Genomic DNA, 26,237 nt, shown 5'->3' with positions numbered 1-26,237 from the left:
GGGATGACTCTGGAGCAGCTGGTTAGCTTCCATGATGAATGAGAATTACAGCAGTTTTCAAGAGACCAACAGAAGGCTGGCAGGGTCCTAATCAGCTATAACATCAGTAGTAAAGATCTAAGGAGACTAGAGCATTTCCAAAACTACAAACTTATCTGGGCTTTAGTTTCAATAATTAAAGCTGTGACAGCTGGACAGTGTGGGTACATGACTGGAATTGGTTGGAGTTTTTGACATATGGTGCTACTGGAATCCTGTCTGTCATGATGAGAGCATAAAACTACCCCCAACAACTGGGGGCTGCAGTGCATAGCGTCCTGTCTCAAAGTAAAACAGCAAGGAGAGCACTTTTGCAGGTTCTCAGCATTGCATCAATGAAAAGAGCTATAGGGTCAGAGGGACACTTAGATACTAAAGAAAGGACACTGCCCTACCTGGTACTCCTTCTGAATAAAATCTATTAACTTTCTAACTGTTCAGGTAGCTGACCACTATCCCCCAAAAGTGTCCACCTGGTGTTGATGTTCTGGCAAACTGGAGCAGCACAAGCAACTCCTGGAGTGCTAACCTGTGGGTTCAAAGAGGTGCTACTCTCTGGGACTTTTCTGAAAAATCTTCTTTTGCCCTGCACAGTTTATAACAATTGAAATTAAAAGTTGTACAGACCAAGACACAGGGTCAAAAGCACCCTGATCTGAGCAGATGTCAGGCACCAAAAAAACAATGGTGTGGTGCCTGCTTACCCCAGTACTGAATTTATTTCACTTCTCTGATAACATATGTGTTAATCTATATATTAGTGTATATAAAATAGTATACATATATAATATGGATCTAAATATACAGATATTAAAGTATTTACTTATCTTTTCAACAGCAGACTGGAATTGGAAGCCAATTACTGAACATTTGTTTTTACACCTTGTTGTATATGTATATTTTTTTACTCTCTAGTAGAAAAGAAATCCAGTGAATTATGGAAAATGTTATGATATAGATATGTTTATATTATATGCATATGTGTATATGTACAAACTTGTGCTAAGAGGCCTGGTTTAAACTATGTTTCCTGGCCGATATATTGAGATATGACATGATTTCTGTACATCAAGTAATGGTGCACAAAGCAGTTGCCCCTGTTACCAATGGTAAACAGAAGCAATCATTTTATGTGACAAGGACATGAATGGTTTATTTTTTGAAGTCAACATTCACCTATGCAAGATTCACATTAAGCTCCAATATTTCTTTACTCTGAACTGTTTTCAGTCTTCCTCTTTCAGAATCAACTGATATTCTGGAGTGGGTCCCCCCTACAATTTTTGTTTATGCCTCAGGGATGCTTTCTGATGTTTATTATGTTTAAGAGGGAGAGAGAGGAATAAAGCCCTCTAATATGGTAACATGTAGGCCTTCTCACAAAAAGCATCCCCTGAAAAATGGGGAAGGGGAAATGGGGCCCAATACTATAAAACTAATACTCAGTCATCCAAGATAACACAGAGACAGATCAGTACACTCTCTTTCTATTCTCCTGAGCATTGAACAAAAATGAACTTTGGTTTCCAGCACATTTAGATCTCTGTCTTAACCAGGGTTCTCAAATGTGTTAAAAAATACCATATGGGACTCAGTGTTTTTGATTAGAAATGCATTAATGTGGGACAACTGCCTTTTCCAGAAGAAAGGCATCTCTAACAGGAGAAGGCTGCTATTATTTATATGAGCTGAGATCATCCTATTTTACTGATTCATTTAGACTGATGCCAACTACAGCTGAAAACAAGCATTTCTTCATAAAGAAATGATGAAATTACTGGGGACTTTGATCTAACATCACCCAAGTTTTCATCTCCAAAGTGTACAGCAAAAATGTTCATCACTGGAAATACACACGATGTAGTTTACCTCTTGGTGGAGGGAAAGGACACAAAGCCTATTTGAACACAATATTTATAATCAAGAGCTAAAGCCAGGTTTGACAGAAATAACTTCTGACTGTGCTATTTTAAGAGGTAATTTAATCAACTATCTAATTTTCCAGTATAAAATGGAATAGTTACGCTGGGCAGATGGGAAGAGTATAAAACATCCCCTATCCCTTTTCACCATTGTTAAACTGTTCAGCCAAAATGGCAGATTTACAAAGATACGCACACATCTCCAGTTTGCACACACAACTAACCATCTATATGCATATGAAAATACTTGATTTGGGTTTGCAGGTCTGGCATAGGATGTTTTCAGGTTGCCCACATGAATTGCCCACATGTCACTGGGTGCAATGATTAAACATGAAACATATATGTCAAAAATTGAAAAAGGAAATGTTGCAACTCTCTTAGATTAATGTGAGGTGTTTTAATAGAGAATTTCTATCTGCTTCTTTACTGTGTAGTCAAAATGGGGTTAAAGCAGAAGAGTGGCTAATGATACTGTTATGCATAAATATTAAGTCACCAAAGACACAAGGCTTATAATAATGGTCAAGACATCAGAAGCCAGATTCTGGGAGCATACCTATCCTTAAGACAGATTATGCTACTTCAAAATCATTTGAAGAAATGTGAGATATAATATGGCATGTCAAAAAAAGAAAATGCAATCAGTTCATTGACTCTAAACAGAAATTAAAGAAAGAAATAGCCTTGAGGAGCACAGACACCTCTGATCTTTCTCACAGCATGGGCTGTCTGTATTTCCCTTGTAAAACTGCAAATAATCATAAACAATGGGAGTCTAAAGAAGCCTCAAGAGCAACACATAATTTTCCCATTAAACTGAATGAAAACTGTTCCCAGGTAATATGTTTTAATTGTGATTAACAAAATGGAAGAGACAGAGACCCTGGGCCAAATTTTGTCTTCCACTGATGTTGGGGATGTTGCATGGTCTGTTGGGTGTAGCACATGGCTCATAATATTTTTCAAATTAAGACATAAAGAGCCATTCAGCCACCACCCCTTCCAACACAGATAGGGTTCTGATGATACCCTTGGGCACAAAGATGAGTTTAAGCCAGGACTGTCCAACTTCAGAGCAGCTGAAGCCTACACACTGCACAGACCAGGGGTCCCAGGACTTATGGGCTCCCTGGGACTAATACCATGTGCACCCCCAAACAGCACTAGCAGCAAGAGCCCCCCACTGTCACTGCTGTGTGAGCCTCCCCCACTGCTGCCTCTTCCTCCTACCACCCTGGCCACATGAGCCCCTCCACTGCCAGTACCATATGGGCAAAATCCTCCCTGGTTGTGGGAGCTCCCTCCACTGCCACCACCACATGGGCAAAGCCCCACCACAACCACCACAGCACTGCATGAGCAGTGTGAGCTCTCTGCCCGAGCCCCCCTTGCTGGCACTGGTACATGAGCGGCACGTTCAGCCACCTCCCCACATGCTGCCCTGCCCCAGAGACACTGGGCACCGCTGCCACAGCAGACAGAGCAGTGTGAGCAGTGTTCGGCCAAAAGCCCAGGGGCTGCATGTTAATTCCTCACAGCCTGGATGAGGCCTGGGGGCCACCAGTTGGACAGCCTCAGGTTAAGCCATTCAAAATCAGAATCAAGGCCATCCAGCCAGCACAAGCCAGTCAACCTGAGACTCAAAAATGTATCACAAAACCCTACACAAACCTCCCGTCATTCATGGCAGAATCATTTCCTCTTCCCCTACTGCATTATGAAGGGATCACACACTTTCACCTTTTCTGTGACTTCCCCACCCCAGCTTATCCCCAGCTGGACCCCAAAGAGAGTGCTGAAACTGCAACCTCCTGAACACCCCGACCCCTAAGTGTCTGATACTAGGGAGAGGCCAGGGAGAGGTCCTGGCCCACGATGCCCAAGACATTAAAGTCATATGTTTGTGCTACTCCCTCCTAAGACACGGGCAGGGGCTTGTGAGAAGAGTGTGTGATTTATATCTTCTGATGTTGGATTACCAGCCCCCCCCTCCACTATAAACTGCAGAGCATTTCTGCACGTCCCATTTGGTGGACTGGCTTGAAGTACTATATATTGCACTGTCACTAAATTCAGGAGTACCTTTGGGATTTCTGTTCTCTAAGTCAGCAGAAGCTTATAGCACTGCAGAGATGATATGGCTGTCAGTCTCTTGGGGAAAAGGTTCTTCTCATGTTGCTCTTGAAATGAGTGATGGAGCAGCATTAGAAACCCCCTCACTGATAGACAGTGACAGTTTCCTTTATTGTCTAAGGTTAAAACTGCATCAGATACAGTACACAGTACTGTAAAATATCATGGCTTATTTCTGAACAGTGAACTAGTTCTTATATCAGGAAACCTTACACTGAGGATAAGCGTAATGGAATAAAGAAGAAATGGGAGACAGGATTAGTGAAAAATTATCTCCCTTCAGTACTGCTGTATGGATCCCCTACAGCTAACTGACTTTTGTGCCGCCAGGCCTGACTGAAAGAAAGACAATGCATAAGTTTGGACACCTGAAAGATAAACAAAATGCCACTCCAACATTGATTTTGCATTTATTGCAAATGGCATTTTAAAAGTGAAGTGGCTTAACATACTGCACAGCTGTGGTGGGCACACTGGGATCACACCACCGAACGCCAATACTGTCTTGTCTCCATGTTTACCATTATGCCACCAAACCACGTGGCTAGAACAGGAAGAAAAGAAAAACTCTGCTAAGGGGAGCTCCAGGAGAAATACCCACTTGTCTTGATAAAGCTTGACTGTTGAAAACTGACACGGTTTGAAGTGTAAGGTTTTATGGCCACATAATCAACCATTGTTTCCAAGGTCAGGCATGTCCCACAATCTGACAACGTGGAACACAGGACTTCATTTCAGTTGGCCTGAGTGATTTACAGTATCTGTTGTTAAAAACATGATCCAAATATTTCCAGTTGATAGCACAGGGTTGAAATTAAATGTTTCAAACTTTTTTTTTCCAGAACCGGATCTCTTTCGAGTGAATGCTTTCAAAAAAACAGCATTAATATTTGGATTTTAATTGTCTTGTCACATACTGTATACTGACTTTCATGATTATGTTCCCACTGTGCTTCAGAGGTTGTTGCAAATGCTAACACAGAAGGGAGTGGGTGTTTTACCTCTAACTAATGGCAGCATTTACTAGCCTGAAGATCTCTTCTTCTATCCATCTAATAAACTGGTTTGTCAGTAGATAATACTAAATTCCATGTGACATACTTGAAAACTAAGTGTCAGACCCAGAATATATTTTCATTTCAGCGCACAAGAATTTATACTTGGAGCACCTATTATCTTTAATGGGACTTCCATGCCTAAATTTCTGAGCACTGAAAAGAGAATAGGCTCCCCGATGAAGACAGTGCAGAAGTAGATAAGCCCCCAGGAGGGATAACTTCCTAGACAATCTTTTTGGGGAATTTTCTGGGTAGTATTCTTTGCAGACATAAAAAAGGTCTGGGAACTGCAAAAGGCCTATTGGACATAGTGGGGGTGGAATTTGATTTTGTTCTCTCTTTCAAGCATGCCTTTGAGGTTTGTAAATATGCACTGTGGTATTAAGGTTTTGAGAAAGTGGTTATACAGCAAATTTGAATGATTAATGGTCCAAGACATTTTAACATGTTATTTCTCTATTTTCAACATAAATAGTGTGTAAAGGGTGTTTAAAACTTTAATGAATCGAACTATATGAGTAAAGAATGTTAATCATTTTAATTGCCCAGTAGCCTGAAATTAGATTTAACAGTCGGATAATGTATCTTTAAAGGAATACAACCCTGCTCTATAAAAAATCCTTACCAAACCAATTCTAATAATTTCTATTTATCTTTTATGACATTAACTGTTATACCAGTCTGCCGACAGACAGCCTTACGCTCACATTTAGTTTAAATGTGGTGCAGTATAGTTTTTCATTATCATTAACGTGCTCCTGGTGGGCAGAGTGCAATGCAGTGGCACTGGTCACACTTCATTGCTTTATCTCATATGACAAAGAGAGATGATGTGCTTCAGTCCAGGCCAGAAGATGAAAGCAAAAGGTGGCCATGGAAAACTCCCCCTGCTGCCTAGGAACAGCATAAGGGCTGCATCGTGTGACTTGCTAACAGCACGAAGGGGCAGACAAATAGATTTTCCTCTATATTTATAACCAGCATCATTCTTCCTTTCAGGCCTTTCAGTGCAGGTAGCTGTTTTATATGAAATGAACAATCTTTATAGACGTACCAGAGCCATAACAAGGCTGATTTTCAGCGAGGCTGAGGTATATAACTCTTACAGAATTGTCAGGCTTCTTGCTCAACAAATCAAGCCTAACTTATGATGTTTGCAGTGTAATTTTTATTCCTGTTTGACTAGCCAACTACCCGGTGGTAATAGGATGTTAGAAAAGGGCAGTAGCAATGTTTGTACATGCCATGATTGATAGGCAAACTCTGCATTTTTCATTTATATCTCCTGATTCCAAATCAGTTAAGTTTAGGAAAAATGAAACAAAATGGCAAGAAAAATGCTTGCAGATTGCAGCCCAGCACTCTCGTAGATCTGAGTTCAGCCCACATCTGCTAGGATTGTCTGGAAACATTAAGATATCTAAATGAAAATCAATACTATATGTGCCAGCATTTACTACCAAGAACAAGTATCAAGAGACCTCAGCTAATCAGGCTTTCAGCTTGTACTTGAGCCATAGTCTGAACCCCAGGGGTGTCCTAATTGGCCCAGACTAATCACAGAAGAGTTAAATTTATAACCAGGAAAGACATCTTGTTTTTCTTACCAGTCGTCATTTTGAAGCCAAAAGCCTCACCTGTGTGGTAGCAGATGTATGGTGATAGCCAGCGGTCATGCAAGAACTGCTTCTCACCTGTCAAAGGTAAAGGAAAGACTAATTTACTGTCTTCCATAAAACCAGTCAGGCACATTTAAGTTTTTGGTGGGTACTATCAAACCTTTCACATGAACTGCATATTTTCTCAATTTAAAAGCTCCCCATTTAGCCCTCATGTATTAGAACGTGAAAGGATTATGTTTAAGATTAAGAGCCCCTATATACCCTATACTTGTCCCAATAATATTTTTGCTTTGTCAGAAGTTTTTCCCCCTCTCCCTCATTCCACAAAATATGACATAAATACATTTTGGAATCAAATACTGATATTACTAACATTTTACTTCTTTTTCCTTTTTTTCTACAGAGGGATCATCATGCTTTGGAATCTCTGTAGAAACCAATACATTGTGTCTTCATAGGGCACAACAAAGTACATCATGCTATTCTTGCTATCCTGAGCCACAAATATGCACAGCCTCTCCAGAAACACACCATACCATACTGATGAAAGCCATAATGCATCAAGGGACTAGCTCCTAATATTTGCATTCGGGATGCCAACTGTGAGCATATTTTGTGCTATTTTCAACAAATTAAACAAAAATATGCAAAATGTTTATATAGCTTAAGTCTTCTATTTTGGGCTTCAGCAACATAATTCTGTAGAGATTTTTTTTAACAGAACAAAAAATATGGTGAGTTTAGCTTGAAAATTCAAAACCTAGGGTTTTTCACATTTTCTTCAAAAGCACATGTAAACCTCCCAGGAGACTCGCATCTACCAAAAGTTTAATAACATTATTTGGATTCTTTTGTCCTGTATTTTAGATGTATTTTTAATGTGTACTTCTTAAAACAAAACAATAGTTGTCAAATACTGTATTATCTTCTCACTAACATTAAAAGTTTCCTAGACAGTGCTATCATGGAAACATCATGGCGTGTTGTGATCAATGAAAGCTTGTTTCTCACATGCCATGATGTTTTCCTTGGATTCGCATTTCTCACTAGTGCATGCTGTGAAAATTTGTCAGTTGTTTTACCTCTAAGGATCTTTCTTGTCCTCCATGTTTAAGCTACAGCACTGTCTTTCTGAATCAGTCTTTGTTGCTTCTTGTGGAATGGGATGGCTCACTTCATCTTGCCCCTCTACTCCCTAGGCCTGATAACTTTTACTGTGCTTCTCTGTATATACTAAAAACCAGACAAGGCAATGAACCAAATGAAAATGAGCTTGAATTTTAGTAAATCGACACAAATCTGATAGAGGGGAGAAAAGCAGTAAATCCTTAATCTCTCAACAGTTTGATTTTAAACGCAGATAACAAAAGTAAACTAAAGGAGGCAAGTCTGTAAAGGAATATCCATATAAGCAAGTGGCATTCCCACCCTGATCCATGATGCATATACAAAACTAGGTCCAACCTGACACCTTCTTCCTTTAGTTTGGTTCCCTTTTTTATTTTTATAAAAACATGGCAATATCAATTTGTTTCCCAAACCTGGTTGTTCTTAGTTTTTGCCATAGAAAACCCTTTCTGTACAAGCCTCAAGTTCCTTCCAAATCCCCTTGTGCATGAGGATGGTCCTAACAAATCTGTTCCTCATGATATAAAGGAAGATCTCCACCCAAAATATCCTATACCCACCAGTCACCAGAGTGAAATCCTGTGTCAATTGAAATCAAAAGCAAAACTCCCACTGAGTTTTGCACTGAAGATAGGATTTTACCCTAGGTGGTCAGTCTCTGTCTTGGCATTCTACCAGCTCTATAAAGAGCATGTACTTTGGGGTGAATCTATATACAGTTTTGGCAAAATCTGCCAAAGTTTTCCCCTGAAGAATTTTGTGGAGCATTCAATTAATGTATTGTGCTTTAGAAAGGTCTCATCTTCCAGGAATATTTATAAAGAATACAGATAAGGAAACATCTATGTATCACAAAGAATTATGAAAACTATGCATCGCATGAAGAATTCTACAGGGCAGAATATCTTTCTATACAATTATAATGTGATAATTCACCAGGTAACAATTCAGAAAGTTATCATTATAGGATAAAATTGGGAGTCAGGTGCTGAAGACTAGTCTCAGTTGGTTCAGATAAGGTTCGAGCCTGTACAGGAGTAGTATCTCCTTGAACTCTGCTGAATATGGACTTCTACTCTCTGACCCTAAGGGTAGAAAGGTTCCTTCAGTGCTGCTCCTCTAAGCTACAATTAAAAATAATGAAGAAGTCAAAACAATACGGGCAGATTTCTTGAGAGCTTGGGTTTCTGGACAGCAAAGGCATTTTGCTCTAAAAAGTACAACAACATTAGAGGGTTGTCCTCAAGTCTTTCTAAAACACCCCTACCACATTTGTGATCTGACACTCTGCAAAGGTTGCCTTTAGTGAAGGATAAAACAGATTTAGTCTCAGGGAAACTAACAGCTTTGGATATTCAAGTACATAAAAGCAGATGGACAAAGAGAAAACTAAGATCAAGAATATAGAAAACCCAACTTCAAAAACATTCTTACTTGCAATAACAGTGGAGAAGATTTGACTTTTATGCTTCCCAAAAAACAGATCTTGTCTGTCAAGTTAAAGAAGAACTTGTCTAGATTTCCAGTAAATGATAGCAATGGAAACCATTTCTGGTGTTCTCTCCCATGCAGTACTGAAAATGTGACAAAGCACCATTACTTACTAATATTTAGAGTACAGAAAAACCATATCTAGAGTAGCTGGTAACAGTACATACGAAGATTTTTAAAAACCCTAAAATAAGCTGGACTATAATCCCATTACAAAAATAGTGCAAAAAGAATTTATCACACAAGAAACTTGGAGCTGGAAGATACTACCACAACTTAAAAAGAGCCACCAGGTAATTCATGGGTTTTTAAAAGTTCAAGTTTTCTTGGATATCTATTCACAGAGACCCACCAGAAAGAAATTCAAGAAAATAACTTTGTTTCCTATATTACCTTGGGCAAAGAAGTAGTGGGTTAATAATTAGGCATAATAGACCCACAATCTAGGCTTTCCAACTCTGAGGTCACATGACAGCACTACTACTGTGATCACGTAAAGACTGAAGACTATGGAACAGACTGCTGGAAGACTGATGGAGTCTACTCCATGGGTGCAGGTAATACCTGGGCTGAGGATGAGCTGATGATGATGACTGTCATATAGGAAAGGGTCTTGGAAGTATAACTAATATCCTAGCATTGTTGGAGCAAGCGGGAGAAAGATAACCTACTGTTCTTCAAGCAACCAGGAAGGGAGCAGGGGCTGGGAGCTGGGATCTCTGGCTGCTTGTGCTCCCATTAGGTTAGCTAGGGCCTCCCTCTTCGATCAACTATAGCCTGTATTGGGCTGTAGTGGGCTGAAATCTGGCCCAGAAGGGAAGCTTCAGACTGCTGCCATCCGAGCACTGGTTCTGCCCCTTCTATGCTAGATAGTTCTGAACAGAAAGGCCCAACTTGTACCAAATACACATACACTTTTTTTTCCTGTATTCCAACCCAAATTAGCCAAAATAAATCCCAAATCCAAAAGTCAGTCGAGAACCATAAGTGGCCCTACTCCTCTACTCCCATCTGTGGCTTCAGAACTTTCCACCTTTGGTGGGCATCCTACTTGCATGCCCAAGCCTGGAGGCTTGGGGTTTGGATGCCCCCAAGTTTCACTTGCCCCAAGGCCCCAGGAGCAAGCTACACATACAAACAAAGACTTCTACTGGTGAGGGCTCTTTACTGGTTGTGGAGAGAGGGAGAGTATGCATGTTTGAGCTGGTTTGTGCGTTTCAGGTGGGCAGGCTGGAGTGATAGGGTAAGTTACCTTCCCTATATTGAGGCTGAGGCTTCTCTTTTGTCTAGACAGTCCTCTGGAGAAACCTCTCTGCCAAGACCACCATATTCCAAGGGACAGAGGCCCCAACTTGTAAGAAAAGTAATTGTAGTTTGGACTCTGCATTAACTCTCCAGCTAGATCTTGTTTCAAATGGATATTGTTACTACTCACCTCACGCAAGAAGGACTACAATGAAGGTGGGACTGTAAGTCCCATGTGGAAATGTGAGAAGTTCCCTGATTGGCTCTGTCTGTCTCCCAGAAGACAGTTGATTTTATTCAACCTCCTGTCTACAAACACAACTTTTACTTTCCAGGCTCTGCCACAACCCCTGACAAATTTACAGTTTCTGCCTTATTGAGCACATTTTCATTTCTATGCATGTAAATCTTAATTGTACTGTTTCCACAGCATAATTGAGAATATACCCAAAAAACCCCAAAATTCTCCCACTTATTTTGCATGCTACAAAATAAAACCATTTAAAGTATATGCCCAATTACTTATTTTTATTAGTAATTTCACATACCTCTCTGATGCTTGTAAAAAAAAAAGGTAGCAACATTATTGACTTAAAAACTATAAAGGTGACAATCTGGGTTTTGCTTTGATTTTTCTTATTTATACCTTTTTGCTACTATGCATTTTCCATATGTGTATTTCCCTAAAACCCAACAAAAGCACTTTAACTATAAGCAAATATCAACATGTCATTTTCACATATAGTGCTCACTCATTTGGACAAGCCAACTTAGAAATACAAGCAGTATAATGAAGAGCCCAAATAGAGTCTAAAGATGTAATTTAAGTCCAAGAAGCCCAATTTAGGTCAAAGAACCCCATTCCCAATTCACATCCCTTTTGCAACTATGTAATTTTAGTATATCTAGATACAAAGCAAATAAGATAGCGCTGCAACATGAGAACAATTTGTTGTGGAAGAGAAAGGTTAGAAACTTTTATTGGAATTAAAATGTACATCCCATAGAAATATATTTGAAGAATTCACATTTGTACTTAGTTAAGTCTTTCTATAATCCTTGCCTCTGACTGATAAGCACTCCTTATTCATTGTTGTTTCCCATGACTAAATTCTCTCCCTTTCATTGTATTGCCATGGCTTCCACATACTGATCAGCTTTTGTCACAACATCATAAATATAATTCAGCTGCTAACCCAGCTCACACTGAAGCCTATGCTGTCATGTCTTCATTGCTTTTAGTGCCAGAGCTAAACACTTAAAGGTACCTTGGGTATATCTAAGCAAACTTCAGTCCTACCCCTGGGTTGTAGTATTGACATCTCAAAAATCTCTGAGAAGACCTAGCTCTTTACATTTACTTAGGATGTAAAAAGGGGGTGAAAACTAGTTCCAAAGGCCTTTGTTTTATCCCCAATAAAGGGAAACACACAGCTGCCACAATGTGCTTGCTCTATTCCTTCCCCAGCTTTGCATCAGGGGCTTATCAGGAGTAGGAGGACGGCATGGCAGAGCCTTTGTTCTTTACCAGCATAGGCTGAGTGAAAGCACCCAACCTCAATGGCAAGCCTTGGCTAAGTATAGACAGCCAAAAAGCCAGAGGCTGAATCAATTCAGTCTTTGCAAGATAGTCTACTCTGCGTAGATTGAACTGAGAAGCAAATGAATAGGCATTAACTTTTGATCCTGGAAATGCAGCCACATGCCTGCAGTGGCTCAGGACAAAAGTTGAGTCATACAAGAGCACACCTCCCAGCTACCGCCAAAGGGAAGGGAGCAGAGAAGCCCTCCAAGGCTCTCCTCCCCTCCCTCCTCGAGCAGAGAGGGCACAGCTAGGCCCCAGCCTAGGGCCAGCATGTGAAGGCCAGGGGAAGGACAGATTTAAACCCCGCTCCCTGGGCCACAGGCATGGACAACTGGTGCATCCTAATACTGGGGGGGCACCAGGGCTGATCACCAATGGGTAGGAGAGGTCCCCTAGCGGCTGATTGGTGGGGGGGACAGCAGCCAATCACTGCTATTGGTGGAAGTGCCAGTGGCCAAACCAGAAGTGCAGGTGGCAAACCCAGAAGTGTCACCAGCGCTTTTCTCAGGGGGTGCACGGCCAATCTCAGGGGGTGCATGTGCACCCGTGTGCACCCCCTATGCATTGCCAATGCCCACAGGGGACCCCAGCCCCAATCTGCCAGGGGGAGCAGCCCCTGTTAGGCTTCTGTCCCCCACTTCCCAGTGGGGGGGCTGTCCCTGCCAGGTTTTTGTACCCCCTCAAGCAGACAGTCCACATCCTGACTGGAGGCCCACAGGCTGAGGTGAGGAAGCCTTCCTTGGCTGCATGGGACCACAGCTTAGGTCTACCTTGGAGGAAGGGAGGCAATCCCTGCCAGGCTCCTGCCCCAGTGGAGAGCTGGAGGCATAATAATGCCCAGGCTGGGGGCTCACAAGATGGGCTCCTGGCCCTGGAGCTCAGCCAGGCTTTGTCTGGGCAGGGTGTGGGGGAAAGCCCCTGCCAGGCTTTCTCCCCACCCCTTGCTACTCACTCTACTTGAGGGATCACACCCCAGCCTAGGGCTTGCATGCTTAGGTGGGAAGGGAGGGAGTCCCAGGTGGGGGGAGAGTGCTTAAATCCACATTCTGCCTCTGCATCATTGTGCCTGCCTGGCCCTAGGGCCTGGCCACTCACCTTCCTCCTATACAGTGGTGAGTGGGATAAAAGCCTGGCAGGGGCTGCTCCATTCCTGGCAGGCAGACGTGGCTGTGGTCTGGAGCCAGATTCCCCACCCCTACGCCCTTCTCAGCCAGCTGGAGCACTATAACTGCTCTGGCTAGGAAGCAGAGAGGTGGGACCAACCCTACGTTCTGGAATAGCATGGGCCAGCCCAGGGCTGCAAAGCATTGTGGGGAGACTGCAAATTAACTTGAACCCTGAAAGGGTCTGGGACACAAGTTCCATAAACCAGTTTGACTAAAATCAGTTGAGCCTGATACAAAATGGTCAAAACCAGTTTAAAATAAACCTGGTTGGATGTAGTAAGTGGTTTAAGTGCACTGAACTTCTGTTCTGTTGCAGGTTTAAATCAGTTTCTGATCATTTAAACCACTGTATATGTAACTTCTGTCCCTAGCAGGATTACACGTCAGTAACTAAGGTGGCAGAAAGGTCAGAGATGAATACAAAAATTGAAGAGCTGGGCCTAATTCCCAGCTACTCTCTGCACCTAGAATCTGTTTTTGGATTGTGCCATTTTCATTTAGCTTCACAAAAGTTTTTTTGGTTTTGCAACTGCTTAGAAAAGTAAAATCCTTAAGAGCTAAATTCTACTTTTGGATAGGGTCCAACAATTTCCAACTCTCCGCATTCTGCTTCATCACCCCTTTTAGAACACCTGCATCTCAGTCCAGTGCTTTTACACATCATTTGCTCTCCACTGTACTTCAGCAGGATCACAGCATTTGTTAAAGCTAAAGCAGAATCTTTGGATGTTTCATACCACTCAATTTTTCTTGCTTCTAATAATGCAGATGGATCTTTCTTTTGATTTAAACAGGAATAATTCTGGCATTACTCACTTGCCACTATCTTTTCAACATACTTTTATAATTAGCCCAGTTGTGTCAAGTTCTTTGTTGAAAATTAATCTAACTCCTCCAATGTTGCCTCTCTCCTTTTGGCAGCAAAGGCCTTTGTCCTTCTCCCTCACTCTGTGTAATTCTAATATATCTTCTAATTCTGCTCTCTATAATCTAACAATTTTGAGTCAAGATAATATATTATGGGTCACCCTGGCTAAGTTCAGTGAGTGAAAGCAGCCTCTTATCATTGACGGAACTCTATTAACTGGCCTAGTTCTGGGTTCACTTGAAACACTGTTACAATTTTGGTTTCTAATCAGAATATAGACAACTATAGTTCATTCCACTAACTGAAAGTCACTGTTTAACAGCATTTGTTACTTATTTTTAATGCTTTTATATCTAACCAAGCTCCTTTATCAACTACCAACATTATATTCAAGAGTGAAAGACATAACAAGGCACAAAACTTTTATATAATCAAATTAAACACAATCCTAAAGATGTTAGGAGCACAAGGGAAAAAGGAACAAGCTTGCATTTTACTCGTTGATTAAAATCAATCAGCTATAAATTTGTTCAACAGGAATTTTTCCAAGAGCCAAGACATCCTCTGTTTACCACCATAAAGACATGAAACACAGGACTAACAGAATTTCATTTCACACTGGTTTTCAAATAGCACCAAATTACAAAAGCTGGTGGTTCTTTACTAAAGTCCTGGCCAGAATTGTATAGTTGCTCAGTGTTTCCGCAAAACAGCCCATAGGCACCGACATTGGTGTTTGCCAGTGGGTGCCTACAGCTGTAAAAAAACCCAACCAAACAAAAAATGGTGCTTTCTTTTAAACTCAGCGCATCCCCATGCCAAGCCCAGAGAAGGCAGTGCATTACTTCAGCCCAGCTCTGCAGCATCTGTAAAGATCAGGTGCTTTAGTGGGGCTTTCAGGTGCTTTTATCTAATAGCTGATTGAATCAGCTATTAGCTAAAAATGCCAAAATGCCCCTCTGAAGCACCCAGTCTTTACAGACACTGCAGAGCTGGGTTGAATGAATACACTGCTTCTTCCAGTAAAGCATGGCTTGGTTTGGTTTTTTTAACATCTGTAAGCAGCCACAGCCATGCCTCATGGGTACTGAACTCCCACTAATTTTTTTTGGTGGGTGCTTGAGCCCTAGAGCATCCAAGGAGTCAGCACCTAATGAAGAACCATATTTGAAATGAAGAATGATGCTATCAATTATTGTGTCATCGTTAAATTTGAGAACTTACACTGCATTAAGCTTAAGTGAGGCAGTTTACTTTCCTTTTAGTCTATTGTTTAAGAGTTATCTGCATAGGCACTGACTTTTATTTTTGCCTAAGATGATGGACATGTGGAAAGTTTTATGCATTTCTTCCCAAGGCAGACCAGGGCCCTCAGGTCCCCCACGTACTCGGTACATCTGGTTATCTGCATTTTCTGAAATATTCTTCGGCATCAAAGTAACTGTTGCAGGACATTTATGTGACTATTTACTTGGTGAAATAAATAGCAGTGCTTCTGGGCTTAATCAACTAGCACTGACTGGTGGAACAGCGTTTTGATGCAGAACTTGGATCATCAGTACTAACAAAAGAACTACAGGATGACAAAAACTAGCATCCTAAAGATATATGCAGAGCTTATTCCAGAGCTGCAATGGCAAAACACCCACAGGACAGTGCCATCACCCATGTGAGAAATGGTCACCTTCACTATCTACCAGTCAGCAGCTAACCTGTTTTGTTATTGGCAGATCAACTGCTGGGGTAGTTTCCATGGAGTCTGTGATGCTGTGGAGATATCAGGTCATAAATATGGAAATGCATATGAGATTGACTGCATTAAATGGGTGACATTCCTGAACTTTAAAGTGAATATTGGTGAGGGACAGATACACACTCTATGCCCTCCAAATCAGACCAAAGACTTTCACTATTTCTCTATGGGACTACAAGGTCTAGTTGGATCACCACAGAAGCTGCAGTAGTATTATTGCAGGATGTTAAGAAAAGGCTTATGCCACCAGAAATCCAGACTTTTGGCTGGAAGGAGCAGGTCTGTTTATTTCTGAGACCACACTGGATTTTAAAGGCATTATGAATCTTCTTGTCTTATCCTCTGCTTTCCTAGCTCATGAAGCGTTTCACAGAATATTTGTACAAGAGAAAGGAGGGTTTTAATCTCACCTGAAGTGTTATCAAAGACTAAATGGAGCCTTATGAAAAGGCTGGAAGTTTCTCATCATGTGCATTGTGATAACTGCCGGCTGCTTTTTGCACATCACCAGCAAAAGGGAAGAAAACTTAGAAAATGGGTAGGAGCAGGAAGTGGATTTCCTGAATACTATGGATATCTAGAGAGGGTGCCACTGAACAATTCCCAGAATGGTTAAGCTTACAGGTACAAAGCTGCATATTATTTCTATTTGGAGGCCAGAGGGGAGCCAAGGCTAATGAATGTACTATAAGCAGAGAATGTGTGTGTTTGATATCATTAAGGAATTCAAGGGTGAAGTTGGGGGGAGCTAAGTTGAATAGAACATCAGTGAAATATTTCAAATGAGGTATACCAAACTGAATTGAATTAATGAAAGGAAATTGCTTCCTTAATAAAAATAAAAACAAAGAATATGATATACTCATCAAGTCAATGGCACCGAGGCAAACGAAAGCATACGCACAAAACCTTGTAGGAGATGCACTTCATAGGATTCCTCTTCCTCGGTCCACCAGTGGTTGAATATTATGGAGAGGCCTTGTATTAAAGTTGATTTAAATAAGGGTCCCAGAATGCTGTGTGCACGCCCCCCCCCCACACACACACACTGAAACACTGCAGTGACAACAGGCATGTTCCACTACATCTCTTCTGCATTGTTTGCATCATACCCCACCTGAAAACTCACTCCTATGCAATACTGAAGAGGGGCATTCCCGAGTACCTGTCATCATTTAAACAGAGGCAAGATCCAAATGTGAAGTAATGCAGTGTGGGACAAACTGAGAAATGCCAACGCTGAATGTGTCTGCTTGTATCTTAAAGTGAACAACTTTACTGTGAAGTGAAGTTTCTCCTGTTCCAAGGATTACTCACAATAACCTATGATACACTTTAAGGCAAACTAGCTAAAGGTGTTATGTAGTTGTGCAAACAGGAAGAGGTTATGCTCCAATAAAGCTGAATGTCATTGTGTTGTTTTACTTATTTATTACAAACATCATTAAACACAATAAAAAACTGAATAAAGGCATTCAGTCAATATTTCCATAAGCTGTACATGCAATACAGCCTGCTGCAAAGATAGAGAACTACTAAAACCTTTCACAGATTCTTTGCTTTCCCTAAAATGTCCTTGATGGTATTCATCACAGCTTAAAATTCTGTACAGACCAAACCAAACATTTTCCTAGGAACTGCAGCTCAAACAACAGAGTATTAGCACCTTTACCAATCAAAAAATGAACACAACACCATCCTGAGCCCCGCTTTTCAAAACAAAACTAGACACAGATTTTGACTCAGATTTGAATTAAGAATCATCTTTCATTAAACAAGCTTTATAGGAGAAATGTAGCTCCAAATTGAAATGTAATTCATAAGACATACATTTAGTAGTATTCAGCCGGGTGACTTAATTTTATTTATTTATTTATTTTTACACACTTGTTAAAATCCAGTGATCTTATTAGTTAATGGACAATTTTCTATCACATTCACTCCCATATACTTATCATTTTACCCTTGCCTATCCTCATCGACACTCTACAGCATATAATAATAGTAAAACAAGGGTTCAAGCAGCGCGCTTCCACAGCAGACTTTTCACAACAGCAGAAGCCTTGATGTGAAATGATTTGGGACAACCTACCTCTAACATACAGTTATGTAAAAAGATACTGTACAGCATACGGGTATTTCCTTTCATTGAAAATGTTCCTCTTAGAAATACTTTATGAAGGCTTTAAAGTAACCTTCTACATTTCGTTTTGGGGGGTGGGGAGAGAAAATGTTCACATTGTGGATTCAGTCAGGCGGAGGACATGACTTGTGTAATCCTAATAAATCAGAGCATTCCCGTGTGGCAGAAGCAACAGGGGAATAGTGTGAGAGCAGTGCTGCATGTTGACCTAAGCAAGAGCTTATCGAGAAATGATGTCCTCTTAAACAGACTCCTGTAGAGATGTTCTGCATTTCCTCTGACAAATTGTAAGTGCCCCTGACTGTAACATTCCTAACAAAACAGGGCTGATTTAGCAATGCACAAACTGCCCATTATCCTACTGCATAAAAAGGCCATTTAAAGCAAAGCCTTAGGACACTGGCCCATTGGAAACAGTACATCTGAAAAATTACCCCTATCTGGTGCCACCAAAGCTGTTAACTACTCAAGGGAAAATACCTCATTTACCATACAGACAAATGTTTACTTTAATGAGTTAAAAAATCACCATTTTTCTTACATGACTTTGATAACAACTGAAATCTTAAACAAACATTTCAACTATTTTTTCACCTAAAACACAAAACAGCTAATATTGCCACTGACATCCGCTTTCAGAAAGATCTGGGTAGCTTTCTCTCAGATCATAACGTGGCATACAAGTGCAATTAAAAAAGGACATCCTCTCCAAAATAATGCTGGAAAGATTAAACAATCTATTTTAACAAACTGTTTCTGTCTGAAAACTTTGCATGCCAAAATTACAGCATGTCATTATCTTCCCAAGAGATAGAGTACCTTTTAAAAAAGTATCTCTAATGAGATCTACAAATCTATGTTCAAGACAGCTCACTTTATTGTGTTTATAAAGATAAAAATATTTTAAATAGGTTATGGCTCTGGGGACTGATAGAAACACAACGAGGGGTAAGGTCATTTTGAAATGTTAATAAAAGTTTTCATAAAATATGATGGCTCTCAAAGAGTAATGTTTGGGTGTAAAACATAACTATAAAGCTATATATTCTGCTGTGGTAAACACACAGTTTTTCTATGTCTAGTTGATCCTCAAATTCTTAATTTAGTGGATTGGTGGACATTCTTAGACATTTGACTACCCATCTGGGATTAAATTACTATTAGTTGATGCAGCATAGTTTCCTGAGCTTCACCCATTATATTACAAGTTTCTTCAGAAGAGCAGAGCACTACATTGCTTTGGTCATTATGCTAAAACATTACTGTTCATTTTAATGGTTGATCTGCCTGCCAGAGAGTGACATCTACAAAAGGAGAATGTACAGTTATCCTAATCGGATAGGAGGGGATTCTGTTAAAAGCCACAAAGAATGATGCCTTTTTCCTGGTGGCACAGTTTCTTAGACAAGAGACTGCAGACACCAGAGGGGAACCAATGAAATCTTAGAAGTGAGGTCTGTACAAGTTAATATCCAATTCTCTAAACTTAGGACTTTATTGTTTTGTATTTTTATCCAACAAGCCCAAAGGAAATTATTTTTTCCTGCAGTATTTCTTAGACTCAAATGGGATGAATGGAATATACTTTAGTCTATGTAATATTATGGTTAGACATAATACAAGGATGTAGGATGGTGGTTCTCAACCTTTTTTTAACTAAAGATGCTCCTCACTGGATTTGAGGCACCCCCCTCCATGACTTTTGTCAATTGAGGGGCACCCAATTAAAAAAAAAAAATTATATATGATATTATTTTACTTCATTTCTGAAAAGCCAGGCAGTGGCGGTGGGGGATTGGCCAGGCAGGAACAAGCCTGGGCCTGCACTTGTCTGCTTATCCCCTCACACCTCATTTATCTCCTCACATCTCATTGCACCCTTCAAAAGATCTCAGGGCACCCTAGGGTGCCACGGCACTTGGGTTAAGAATCAGTGGTGTAGGCTGATCCACTCAGTCAATAAATTGAGAAAGCATGCACCGATTGGCATTAACACACATAACTATAATCGTTGAAATCAATTAACATTTGATCTGAGAAATCAGTGCACTGATTTTGTTTTAAGGCATTGAAGCCATTATGGTAAAATTGTTCAAATAAGGATCCAAAAGTATTACTGATGGCACAATTTTGGACATAAGCAATTGACTGCATCATCATCATCATGTACAGAAGGAATGAAAACTTCTTAAAATCGTAAAAAGTAACTAAGTGCATTAAAACTTTTCTTCAATTTACAGGGAAAGTGAGAAATGCCGTATTAAGTCATGTTGACAAAATGGGTGTTTTGAAATGAAACTTAAAAATTAGGGTAGCTCAGAAATTTTGATCATAAGACACAGCTTGATAAAACATGTGGTCTTTCCAAAATGTGGGTGCTCAAATCAGCAACTCTTTAGTCAAAACACCAACCACTTGCATCATCTTCAAGTTTACACCCAATATTTTCATCACAACACAAAGAAATTTAGTGCACTTGTTCATAGCAGCAAAAAGGAGCTGCCAATGCATGAAGCAGTTTGAAAAATACTACAAGCTGGAGCTCAGTTATTTTTCTATAATATAGTAAATTCGTGCAGATATTTCATACCCTAAACTTCATTGCTATATCTTCTATTTTCAGAATGAGTTTAAGACCATATAAACACCCCTTTTTAATTAGAACTCATAGGAAACAGATTTGTTCCCAAGTTCCTTTCCTTCACCCTCAAAATGTAGACTTCCAGTTGTATGCTTCCTATCTATCCATTTCTCTATGAAAAGGGCATAAAAAGGAAACAGAAATGGCTAATTAAGTATGGATCTAAAGTAAAATTAATTAAGCCCCGCCCCCCCCTTTTTTCTGTAAAGATGCTTACAATTTCAATCAAATTCTTTAGAGGATGAAATTTTCCATCATATGTATGTATCAGAAAATGTCTTTCATCTGCTCTTAAGTATTGCACATGCAAAAAGATATGCATGTTAATCAGATATTTAATCATTTTCTTGGCAAATCCATTCCAACTTGGATTGTTTTATAGATAATGGAGATCTCACAGCAGTAATCCATGTTTGAGAAAAATCAGTTCAATTGTTTATTATAAACAGTTAATAATAATAAGATAGTTGCATTTTAAGTTATATGTATTTGCTGTTTGTAAATATGAAAAAGACGTTGAGTTTGAGAACATTAGACTCAGCCCCCATTTTTAATGCATTCTTATTAAATGCTTTATTATTTAAAACATTATAAAATAAGCATTTATTCATGTTAACTGACCCATAGAAGTATTATGGGCTTATAGCTCAGTTAACATATACATATAAGTTAATTTTATAATGTTTAGCTTATGAAGATGCCAGGGTTTAAATACCTTTTTCTCAATGTAAAGGTATGCACAGTCATTATTCCATAAAACATAGCATCAATGCAACTTCAATTTGAAAAGTGGAACAACTCTAAAAGCAGTGAGGAAAATATCATTTGTTTCCTTTATTTTTAAAACAACCAAAGAAATTCCATACAAAAAGCTACTTCTAATATGCAATAAGGTTAATAAATTATGGCCTCAAAAAGTCAAAAAAGAAAGGTAATGGTGAACCCGCATCATGCATCTCTTCACACAGATGTTCAGAAATAAAGCTTTTTGCAGGTTCACGCCCTATGTGTCATCAAGTTACAACTACCAGTATATTTTCCTCAAGTTTCAAATTTGAGGTTGTTAGCAGATACCAGGTGGCAATTATGCACCTTGTTCCCAACCAGAAAAGCGGTCTACCTGGCCCACATATGCCCCTTTGTTTTAAGTCCAGAAACAGTTACCATGACAACATACTCTGATTACTGCTTTGAATAGATCATTGCCATGTTCTTCCTGTGTGCCCTCCTGCTTAATTGAAATCACCGTACTTCACATTAGTGACCTTGAAAATTGTATCCGATTGAAAGATACAATTTATTTCATGAAGGACCTATAAAAGACATTATTGGCTAGGGGGGTTGACTTCCCTTTTATTTTTGTAAATTATTTTTTCCTTGGAAGACAAGGAAGCAAGGTGGATGTTTCCAACAAATCAGGAAGTGTTCATACTGGTCAATAACATTTTTAATGGAATCAAAATGTTCATATTTCCATAACAAATAATTTTCTACAATCCCTGTTGCCCAGGAATTATTTTTTCCACAGGCAATCAGTAAGGAGACAAACAACAAAAGGATTTATTACATAGAAGAAAAGAATTACAGAAAAAAAACTGACCATAAGTTTGAAGACAAAACAGAAAGACAAATAAAGTCTCTTACCCTTTAATTTGGTTACAGCTCAGCCCTCCTGAGAAACCTGCCAGCATTTTTAGAGATTAGCCTTCCTGCTGATTTTAGCAGTCCTGGCAATTATTATCACTGAACCCCCAAAACATGAAATTCAGGCACTGGTTTTACCTTTGCTAGTTCCTAAAAAGCATCCAGGGTCAACCCTCCCCCATCAGCATAATTGTAATCATTCATTATATACCAGAACTTTCCAGAAGTTTCTGGCCAACCGGCCATTCCTCTGACCTGATGGGCCATTCCTCTCAGATGTCTTTGCTATAAAGGAGTTGATTTTCACATCACAGACAGACAATGCCTTGGGGTGCCCAACCTAATAATGACTCCTTTCGCCTGCTTCTGGGAGGGGTAATTGTTTTTTTAGTATGCAAGCCTCAGTCCTGTAGCTGAACCATGTCCAAAATTATCAAGATATATATAGACAGCATGACACAATCTATAAAGCAATAGGAGTAACATAAATAGATTCAGCATCACATGACCAACAAAACCACACATGCCATATCAGTACAAGAAGACACTCATGACAAACTGCCAGCCCCCAAAACATAATGGGGTTCATGACACCTCAGTCCCAGCACTGACTCTCTTGTCTGCCCCTTCTTGGACCTATTCTCTGCCACTGTTGAAAGGGTCTAATGTGGTCCTCAACTCCGTCCAAGGCTCAGAGAGCCTCATTCATGAGACAGAACATTAAATGATGCTCCCCCTTTCCTCCAAACTAATGCCTCCTGTAATTAACTTCCATAAAAGTATTTTCCTCGATCACCTTGTTTTCAACTATTATGCTTTATATTTGGTGACAGATTTGTGTTGTAAGACACAAAGAAGCTTGATAGAATTTAAGAGCCATGTGTGATGCCACCAGATTTTCAAGATATCTAAGCCAAAAATGATTGATTGGTCATGAATACAATATCAGGAAAAACTAAGGTAATGGAAAGATGTCCACAAGCACAGCCCCATAAGGGGTTGCAAGTGCAGAAATGGTCACCAATGAGAGGAGATTACAAGATTCTCCAAATCTAAATTTAGGTTATTTTTGACTTCCTATTTGTGAAATTCTTACCAGATAGGTTTTACTTCCCTTCCCAAAGCCTCCAAGCAGCTGTGGTAGCTCAGACAATTGCTTTAAAATGGTAAATGATTCCATAAGCAAAGTACAACACTATAATCCTAAATTATCATGTCAGGTCAGGTGCAGAGACCATACTATATACAGTGGTACTTGTATAAGAGTACACATTCTCTATAAAACATATAGCCCAGAAGTGGCTGTGGCAGTGTATAAAATGCCCTACCAAGAAACTTAACTGTAGTGTCAAAGAGAGTCAATGTCCTAAGATGCACCAGCATCTACATATTTGCAATCCATTTGGTGTGGGCCTAAATCTGTCTGTCAGTCAGAATGGGAGTAGGTTCATAGTCCTGCAACTCATGTTTCCAATCTTTTGGTGCTAGTTACCCAGGGCACTTATACACAGGACAGATATCTGCTCTGACACATGCTAATTAGCACACATCAGAGCAGGCTCAATTAATCGAGTCTGCTGGAATGTGTTAATTAGCACGCTCCAGCAGCCTCCGTATCACAGATATTAAGCGTGCCTGCACTTCAAAATGGCAGCAAGACACTTTAATTAAAGCTCATCAGACAAGCTTTAGTTAAATTGCCCCGCCGCCATTTTGAAGAGTTGGGTGCTGATATACACATATCACAGTGGGCACTTTAATTAGAGCAGCTCTTGAAACTTCTCTAATTAAAGCCCCTCCCCCCACCCTGGAGCATGTCCAAAGATGCCCCAATTGTCTGCACTCACGAAACATTAAGACCAATACTGAAGATGAAATGGTGCAAAGAGAATAGGGAAAGGCTGCTCACACATTCTTGTAAGTGCAGCGGTGACAAGCTGGGCATTATTTTTTCTACTACAAGTCACATAAAAAAGTAAATTTCATTATACTTTTGAGTCTTTGAAAAATAGTATAAAATGGCAAACAAATCACTGGCCAAATACCCAGCTGTGCCCAAAGGGCACTCAGTAAAATTGTGAAGGCAGAAGGTCTTTGCACCCCATTCCCTTATCTGGAACTCCCTCTATTGTAGCTCAGTCCAAGGTGTAGTTTAAAGCCCTCAGGTCTGTTCCACGTTATGCTGGTTGCCAATAGCCCATAGAAGCTGTTGGTGCAACAGAAGATTGCCAGAGTATAAAGAAGTCCTACTTCAGACCCTGTCTCCTGTGGACATGAGGCCTAAATCAGAATGATATAAAGGAAACATTCATTGGTGGGATCCACTCACTTTAACTCATCTTAGTGAAAAGCTGATCCAATAGACCACACAACTGAGCCCTATTTTTGGCAGGCATATGCACAAAGATGCAGAATTTTGATTAAGTGTCTATTTCTGCTAAACTTTTGTTTGAGATGTTATGTATGTTTATAGGATGTCACCTGATGTCCTTAAATCCCTTTGACAAACCAAACCCTAGAACTGAAGATTTATATTTGTGATATGTGTCCTTTTGCAGACAATATAGATAACAGTAGGTTCAATGTTAATGTTTATTACTGGTTCATAAGCTATGGAGTTAAGCCTGCCTTAGCAACATAGCACCCATTGTATAATTTGTTTTTAAAGTGCTACTGGTGGCTTTAATGTTAGGAAGGATTTTTATGTTCTGGAAAAAAATAGCATATTGGGATACAGAATGGAACTGGAAATTATTGAATGTTTAACCCAAGGACTCATAAACTGTAGAAATAAAAAAGTTGATAAAATAAAGTTACTTTTACATTTCGTATATCATTAATAAATGAACAGGATTAATCGGTTGGCACAGATCCATAAAACTGTCTGGTTTCTTGTTTCATTCAATACTTACTAGTAAAAGCCAACTAAAAACAGTTTCAGACCGGTTTAGCCAGGATGGGAGAACAGCTGTTTGATGTTCTGGATTGTTACAACTGTGGCCAAGAGAGAATAGAATTTTGTTGTGGAATGAATTGGTCCCAATTAGCATTTATTTTGTCCAACTTATGGTAGAAATGTATGCAACTTAATAAATATGATACATAGCTTTCGGGAATAACAAAGGGGAGATCCAGGCCACCCCTGTAGTGTGTAGACTCTCAGTAGAGTTTGGGTAACAATCATTTTAGTAAAAGAAAGGGGAGGAAGATTCCAACAAAGATAGAACTAAATTATTGCAAATTTAAAAGGAGGCAGCTAATAATTATTTAGCAAAAAGAAATTTTCCCCTGATACACTACCATCAACCTATGCCTGGGGAAGTGTCATCAGCTCTTGGGGGGTAGAGGGAGAGGAGAAGGAGGGGAAAAAACACAGCCATCCAATAACAACACATTTTAATTTGTAATATTTAAACTGGTAATGAAGGTGTTTTGTCTGAATTTCCATTTCTTTCTGGGCCTAATTATGAAAGACAGAAAAAAATGTGCTATGCTCTCTCTTTCACATCTCATTACATTTATTCAGCTTTATTACTAATTCTTTGTTAATATAATTTTCACCCTGGGAACTACATTTTTTGTCTAGTTACCCTGCTACATGAAACTCTTAAAGCAGGAAGTCCTTGATCACCACATCATATTTCTCATGGTATTTTAAAATGACACTCACCATATTGTCAGAAGTAGGCTCTATCAGCAGGCTGCTCTCTGGAGGTGTTCTCTCTCTCCCCCTCTCTCTCTCTCAGGTGCCTTATAGAAGTTTTATCTAGCATGGTGGCCTAAAGAGACAGGGATC

Source organism: Crocodylus siamensis, chromosome 9 (assembly GCF_052110815.1).
Source record: "Crocodylus siamensis isolate JL-2025a chromosome 9, ASM5211081v1, whole genome shotgun sequence".
Lineage (NCBI taxonomy): Eukaryota > Metazoa > Chordata > Crocodylia > Crocodylidae > Crocodylus > Crocodylus siamensis.
Note: the sequence above shows the minus strand (reverse complement) of the source record.